Genomic DNA, 7,669 nt, shown 5'->3' with positions numbered 1-7,669 from the left:
CTATGTATAGAGGGCTGCAAGGGAATTTTCCTGGCTACATAGTGTACAGGTTTTTACTTTTGCCTGCTTGCGGCTCTGTCAGTATTGATTGATTGATTGATTGACTGAGAATGTTCACTATGTGAAGCGCATTGACTTGCATCTTGTAAGAAATGCGCTATACAAATACAATTTGATTAGATGATTTGATTTGATAATTCCGGAAATGGAGATTGAAGCTTAGCGAGGCAAAGACGGTGTCGGCTGCCTTCCACCTTAACAACAGGGAGGCTAAATGTGAGCTTAGAGTACACCTAGATGGAACTCCCCTGCCATGTTCCGCTGAGCCAATCTATCTCGGCGTGACATTGGACAGGACGCTCACGTTTCGCCGACACCTCGAGTCACTGCGCAAGAAGTTAACAGCTCGTGTGGTGTTGATGAGGCGACTGGTTGGCTCGGGCTGGGGCGCCGGCGCAAGGACCTTGCGCACGGCAGCCCTAGCCCTCGTTTATTCAACTAGTGAATACTGCGCCCCAGTATGGTGTCGCAGTGCCCACACCCGCCTCATCGCCTCGCCTATAAACGAAGCCTTGCGCATTGTGACAGGATGCCTGCGTCCTACCCCCGTGGACAACCATCCCATCCTAGCAGGCATCCAGCCCGCAGGCCTCCGCCGCATGGGAGCCACAGCACGTCTCGCCTGCCGGGCCGTGGAGCTTAATAACCATCTGCTCCATGATAGGCTCACTATAACAGCGGAGCCCTCCCAGCGTCTCAAGTCGAGACACCCATTTGTGCCTGCCGCACAGGATCTCAGGCAGCAATGCAGAGATCTTAACATCAGTGCGGCAGGATGGGCGGATTATATGTGGCGCGCGGAGTGGGAGGCTAACACCTCCAAACTCCGTGACCACATCCCAGTCACCGGCCCTGAGCCCCTCGGGATGGACTTGCCAAGGCTATCCTGGGTGAGGCTCAATCGTCTCCGGACCGGCGTCGGGCGTTTCCGCTCATCAATGCACAGATGGGGCTTGGCCCCAAATGCGTCGTGCGAGTGTGGCGCAGAGGACCAAACCGCAGACCATGTTATCCTGGATTGCCCGGTGTACCACCCACCCAACGGGATGCATGGTCTGTCTGTCGGTATTAAATGACGAGACGATGACGTGGCTTCTGGAGGGGTGTCCAGAAATATAGCCCGGATGAGCCCCTCAACCAGGTCTCGGGGTGGTAAAAGGGTAGCCCCTCGGCCCGAGCCTGGTGGAGTGGAGAGGAAAACAACTACCCATACGCCGAAGAAGAACAGCTTCATTGTGTGACTTCAACATATACAACATTGTTTATAATATGTTTTGGATGGAGTGACTCTGTTGCGCATTTAGAGTGCTCACACACTACCAGCAAACTATGCCAGCTATGTTTCTAACAACATTCTATACATATGAGGTCTGATCCAATACAGAGACTTGTACAGTGACTGTTATGGCATGTTTGTTGTTGAGAAAATAAAAAGCAAAATCATCTCAACACATTGGGCTGTAGATTCACTTCCGCTAGGGCTTTCACACCGGTAAAGAACCGTTCCGGTTCGCATTCGCGTTCATGAACCACGTTGGTGCTGTCTGGCGAACGAGCCCGCGTTCATACCAGTGTAACCAGAACCATCTGCGTCATCAACGCTGGGTTATGAAGGGGCGGGATAAAAAATGTCACAACTAGATGGCAGCTACTTCACTGGAAAAGAGGATAAGATCTTCCACTACAGTATTTGAAATAAACACTATTTTCTATGAAACAAAACAAAAGACACTTTCTACACGCGTTCACAGCTGCTCCATTACTGGAATAGAATTGGCTTACGAAATTTGCATGCGTGTGTGTTTGCTGAATGTGAGGAAGATAGAGAAAATAATGAAACTTTTGATTATTTTTTTATCACTAATGATTAGATATAGATTACATTACATTTGGTCTCCTTCCTTCTTGCTGGTCTCTGCAGCCTAGAATATGACACACCCACTGACGACGTGACTGTTCTACGTTTTGGTTCCCACTTGAGAACCACTATTTTATGGTTCCTGCTGCGAACCAACTTTTCAATCTCCGAACCAATTGAGTTTTGGTCTGGACGCGCCGGCCGGTTCCATACTTGGTTCGCGAACGAGAACCGGAACGGTTCTTTGCCGGTGTGAAAGCCCTAAGCTAGGACCCTGGATGATCTGGAGAGATGCTGTAAAGAGGAATGGTCTCAGATTCCTTGCTCTGTATTCTCCAACCTTACTAGATGTTACAGGAGAAGACTCCTTGCTATTCAAGGGAGGTTGGACGAAGTATTAAATGCAGGGGTGCAATATACTTCAATTAAAGGTTTAAATTTTTTTCCCAGTATGTTGGTAATAAAGACCTAGTCACAACTGGCACACACATTTAACTTGATTTAATTCCATAGAGTTCCCAAAGAAACAACTTTACGTTGTTAGGGAAAAACTCAAAACAAGGTAGACTAGCCTCTGATACTAAATAAACTGTTATTGTACAATTTGTCTTATTACAACAATATCTGTTGGCCTGTTCTTTCAAAACAAAAACAAATAGAAATTACGTGTACATTGTAGATGCAAAGTGTATTTGAACTTTATATTAAGTTTGATACAGGACATACTGAGATATACAGTGTAGCATTACAGTGTGTCATCACACGTGTTACGGCTGGGCCTCCACACACACCCTCCCCCGCCCCCACAACTCGAGCACAGCGTGCTCTCCGCCGCAGGTGAGGCTTGTCACGTTAATTGGATAGTTATCCAGCCACAGCCAGACCAGCACACCTGTCTCCACTCCGAATCAACCCTCTGGCTACATCTACCATGGACTTTCATTCATTCATCGTCAGTTCTTCCTTAAGAATGGCCTGGCAAGTATCCGCTGTTTACCATTCGTGTACTATGCTCTCATGACTATTTTTGTGATTTGTATTTACCCATATACAAATTCTCTTGTGACTTGTGATTTGTATTTTTTCCTTTTACAAATCCTCTCGTGGTTTTTTGGATGTGCACATATCTTTTGTACTGGCCTACCGTGGAGACTCACCCTGTTTCTCTGTCTCCTACAGCCCACGCCAGCCACTAACGCCAGCCCGCCGGGCTGAAACCCCCGGGCTCATCATATCTGTTTTTCCACCTCTCTACACTGTAAATAAATACCCTAAGGGGTTAACACAGTATTCTGCCTCCGGTGTCGTGTTCTTGAGCCCCCAAACTACTGTGGCATAATAACACTTTTTCCAAAAATGTACTAAATAAAAAAAAATGTCCACACACAATACCCCATAATGCGAAAACAAGTTTTTAGAAATGTCTGTGAAATGTATTAAAATTGAAAAAGAGAAATACCTTGTGTCATTCATACCCTTTGCAATAACACTCTTAAAATGAGCAACAAATGAGCAACAATTACTTTTTTTATTTAATCAATTTTAAATTGACTCTACAACACAACAAAATGTGGAAAAAATGAAGGGGTGTGATGACTTTCTATAGGCACTGTATATTGTGTTTGGCCCAAACGTGTTGTGACGGATATGAGTAGCCTGGTTGTCTGTGTCTGTGTATTTGTGTGTATGTCTTTTTAACAGCCATAAGTCCAGTCCAGGGGATCCACCCCCCCCCCCCTGTGATAATTACCAATCAACTCCAGCAGTGGTCAATCATCTCCAGCCAATCATCACCAGCCAATAATCAACCCCCAACCAATCATCAGATGCCACACCCTACAAAAGACCTGGAGAGAGAACCATCAGGAGCTGTGTGATCCATTCACACAGTTCCCACCATTTTGTTATGCCATGCTGGTGGTTTAATTTGTTTGTAGTGATATTTGTTTAGTGAATTATTTGATACCTGTGTTAGTGATATTTGATAAGTAATACCATGTTTGAAACCTGTTTATTGTTATTGTTTATTTTACCATCCACGGGATGAGTTTATTGTTTATTTGAAATAGGAGGCATTTGTTAGTTCTAATTCTGTGTTTATCTGACCCATTGTGACTTTTAATTTACCCTTATGTAATAAATACCCATATTACATAACACCTGTATCTTTTGTTACTTCTTATTCTCCCTAGTGAATGTAGAACGTAACACGTGTCAATATAGATATGAATTTTAAGCTATATCGCCGAGCCCTATAGAGGGCCGGTTTCGGAGACAAGGCTTAAGCCTAGTCCCAGACTAAAATGCTATTTGAGCTGGCTTAACTGAAATTCACTTGCACAGACGTAGCTTAAAATAGTCGTGGATTAAGCCTGTTCTGGATTAAACAAAGCCGATTGCAAAATGTAGGATTAGAGCTACTCCAGGACTAAATTGGACTGAATTGAAGCTTAAACTAATCTGCCAAGGAGGCAGGTTTAACTCCCGCTTAGTAGGCTAGGCTACTGTTTGTGAAACTGAGCTTGGATTGTTTGGGAGCATGGACTATTTGGAATATCTAAATGAGGACCAACATGCACGACAAAGGCCAGCCAGACGAATACTGCTGGATAGGAGTGATCCATTGAATCAGTTTGATGAAATAACTTTTCGAGACCGCTTTCGTATGTACAAGGAAAATGCATTGGAGATAATTACTTTGCTTGAGCCTAGACTTTCCTCTCTGTCTCAAAGAGGAGGGCCTGTGTCCAATCAACTGCAAGTTCTGATCACTTTGAGGTTCTTGGCATGTGGAATCTTTCATCGTGAAACTGGTGATTTGTGTGGTGTCAGTGAACCAACTGTATGTAGAATAGTTCACAAAGTCTGCAGTGCCATTTGTGAACTGAGGAGTCTTTACATCAAGTTCCCTGATGCTGCTGGGCAAGCCAACTATAAAGTGCAATTCTATGAATATGGGCACTTCCCAGGAGTGATTGGCTGTATAGACGGATGTCATGTTCCCATCAAGTGCCCATCAACTCCTGATGCAGAGGAATACAGGAATCGTAAGAACTGGTTTTCAATCAATGTTCAGGGTGTATGCACTCCTAATTTGGAGTTTTCAAACATTGTTGCCCGTTGGAAAGGTGCAACCCATGATTCAAGGATTTTTCTCAACTCTTCATTGTGTGCACAATTTGAGAGAGGACAACATAGTGGACTACTACTTGGTGATAGTGGATATGGTCAGAGTAACTATTTATTCACACCACATCTAAGCAGCAAAGGTACAACAGAGCTCATATCCGTACTAGAGGGATGGTCGAGCGTATGTTTGGAGTATGGAAAAGTAGATTCCAGTGCTTACGAAATACGCTTCGTTTCAAGCCAAGAAGATGCTGCAAAGTGATCATTGCTACAGCTGTGCTGCACAACTACCTGAAGCAGCATGGCTGTCCTGATCTGCCAATGGAAGATCAGGATGATGCAGATGTGCCCATGGCAGAGGCAGCCAATGACCAGCGAGGACTTGCACACAGAGCTGCTTTCACAGTGCAGCACTTCAGCATTTAAATATGGAATGTATTCATTATGGTATAGTTTTGCTTGCATACTGTTTCTGTACAAAATTACAATAATGTAAAGCAAAATTAAACGAGTGAACCAAGGCTGGTTAAAATGTAGTTTGTGATGATTAATACTCACTCACACTCACATGCCAAATGACAATACATTTATTTTTATTTTTCACAATTCTTCATATTCACCATGGCTACTGGTATGCAGAATTCTTTTTTGGAGCATAGCCCTCTGTCCCAATTTCATATCCAGTTCAACCTCTAGAATTCTCATTTTCATTTCAAGTTCTTCTTTTAAATATGCATTTATTTTATTTTATGAAATTCTCTGGCTAACTTTTCATGCATACAGTAGTTATCTTTTTTGTCTCTGTCTCTGTTGGATGGTAGCAGCTTCATCTCCCAGGGGTGCCATAGCAGATGTGGAGGGTTCAGGCTCGCTGTGAACTGGCTCTTGATTGGTTTCCTCTGGAAAAAAAAGACCACTGTTACAAACTCAAATGAACTAATATGGTCCTGTAACCAATTTACTTCCTGAGGTATATTTACCATTTGTGCTCAGTTCTCCATGTTCACTGTCCAAATGGTCATTGTCTGGTATACCATCCAGAGGTTGCTGGTGCTCTATTATACCAGACAGCAAGTCACCCAATTCATCAGATGTGTCCTTTATTGGTGGTCCACCACCTGTAATAAATCGCTCTCTTCTGCTTGCTGCATTCTCTTTTTTAAATCCCAGTTTAATGTTCTTCCATAGAACCTATGAAGGCAGATATCATTCATTAGTTTTCTTTTTTGATGTGACAAAAATAGTAATATGGGAAATCTGAAATACTGGTACTGATAAGGCATAATAAAAACAAGTGTGTCTCCTGATAATTTAGGTCATGGTGGAGAAATGATTTTATTTTATATTTATTTCCCCCTCCCATAGGTATGGATCTTCCTTTGTGCAACATATCTTACTCTACCACCATGTTTAACATTCATATGGCCCCTTAAAATAGGTTACTATCGTTTTAAAACAGGATATTCATTCAATGTGAATGCTACAAGCAGCAGGAGTATTGTTACAGTATATGAGAGCCAGATATGAGAGAAACAGATTGAACTTGACATAAATGTCATGAAATAATTTGGGTAGGGCATAAATAAGCAGGGTATAGGCAACAGGAAACAAACACATATTTTTGTGCCTAATAATGAAGATTAACTCACCTGCAGTTGTTGTACTGTTCTTGTGGTGACATCTTCATTTGCATTGAATTCATTGCCAATTGCAGTCCAAGCACATATTTTCTTCTGTTCAATAGCAACAGTATGGATTTTGCTTTCAATGACTGGATGGTTTGATACAATTTGTTTTAGTAGTGTTTTTTCATGCTCACTATAATTTTTGGAGCGAATTCTCTTTGCCTCTGCCATTGTCTTGTCTCAAAATTCACTGCAACAATGGTGTTTTATACTCCATTTCGGGTTTTCATGAGCACAATTGGACCAACAGCCTGTGCTCCCACTTAGTCTAATGAGGCTTGAACTAGGTGTTCTCATTAAGCTTACTCCAGGACTCCATAGTCTCAGACTAACTAAGCCAAATTTAAGCCATGTCCATGCAAGCCACTTAAATAGCCAGGATTAACTAGTCTGACTTAGGCCTACTCGTGTCTTAATTTAAGCGTCTGAGGGCCCTATTATGCACTTCATAAGTCTTAAGCAATAAGACGAGGCGGTAGATCTAAACTTAAGACGTGGAGGCGTGGTCAAGGCCACTTTGCTATTATGCGTGCGGTAGTGGGCGCCTAAGACCCGGCGCTAAGCCCAGAAATTAGTCATGGGTGTGTTTTGGGCGTCTTCTCAATCAACCCAATCAGCGTGCCAGGTGCCATTCCCTTTAAGAACCGGCTGCGTTAAGTCATAAGCGCTATGCTATTATGCAGTTCCAGGGCTTAAAGTGGGAAAAAAACCCTGTGCCTGAAACTTTTTCTTGGGGAGGGGGGTCACAGTTTGAGATATTGGGAGAGCGGGTACAGAAGACAGCTTCTTGTCTCAATGTTTAAATGCATTAATACTATTTTATAGTCAATACAAAATATATGTCTCAATGTTAAAATGCATTAATACTTTAAATGAATGTGCAACAATACTATGTGCAAATTGCAATATGACAACCCTTGTGTACATAAGGTTCAAA

At 42.9% G+C, this 7,669-nt stretch overlaps 1 pseudogene across 1 annotated transcript; it reads left to right on the top strand.

Moving 5' to 3' along the window:
* The first annotated feature begins 4,457 nt into the window (after window positions 1–4,457).
* On the top strand, window positions 4,458–5,473 carry LOC308163085 (putative nuclease HARBI1; annotated as a pseudogene). The gene has a single exon. The product of its transcript is annotated as a putative nuclease HARBI1 (transcript).
* The last annotated feature ends 2,196 nt before the right edge of the window (window positions 5,474–7,669 follow it).

The sequence above is a fragment of the Nansenia antarctica genome (genome assembly GCF_963989245.1).
Source record: "Nansenia antarctica genome assembly, chromosome: 7".
Taxonomy (NCBI): domain Eukaryota; kingdom Metazoa; phylum Chordata; class Actinopteri; order Argentiniformes; family Microstomatidae; genus Nansenia; species Nansenia antarctica.
This window is presented reverse-complemented; position numbering and strand designations above follow the sequence as displayed.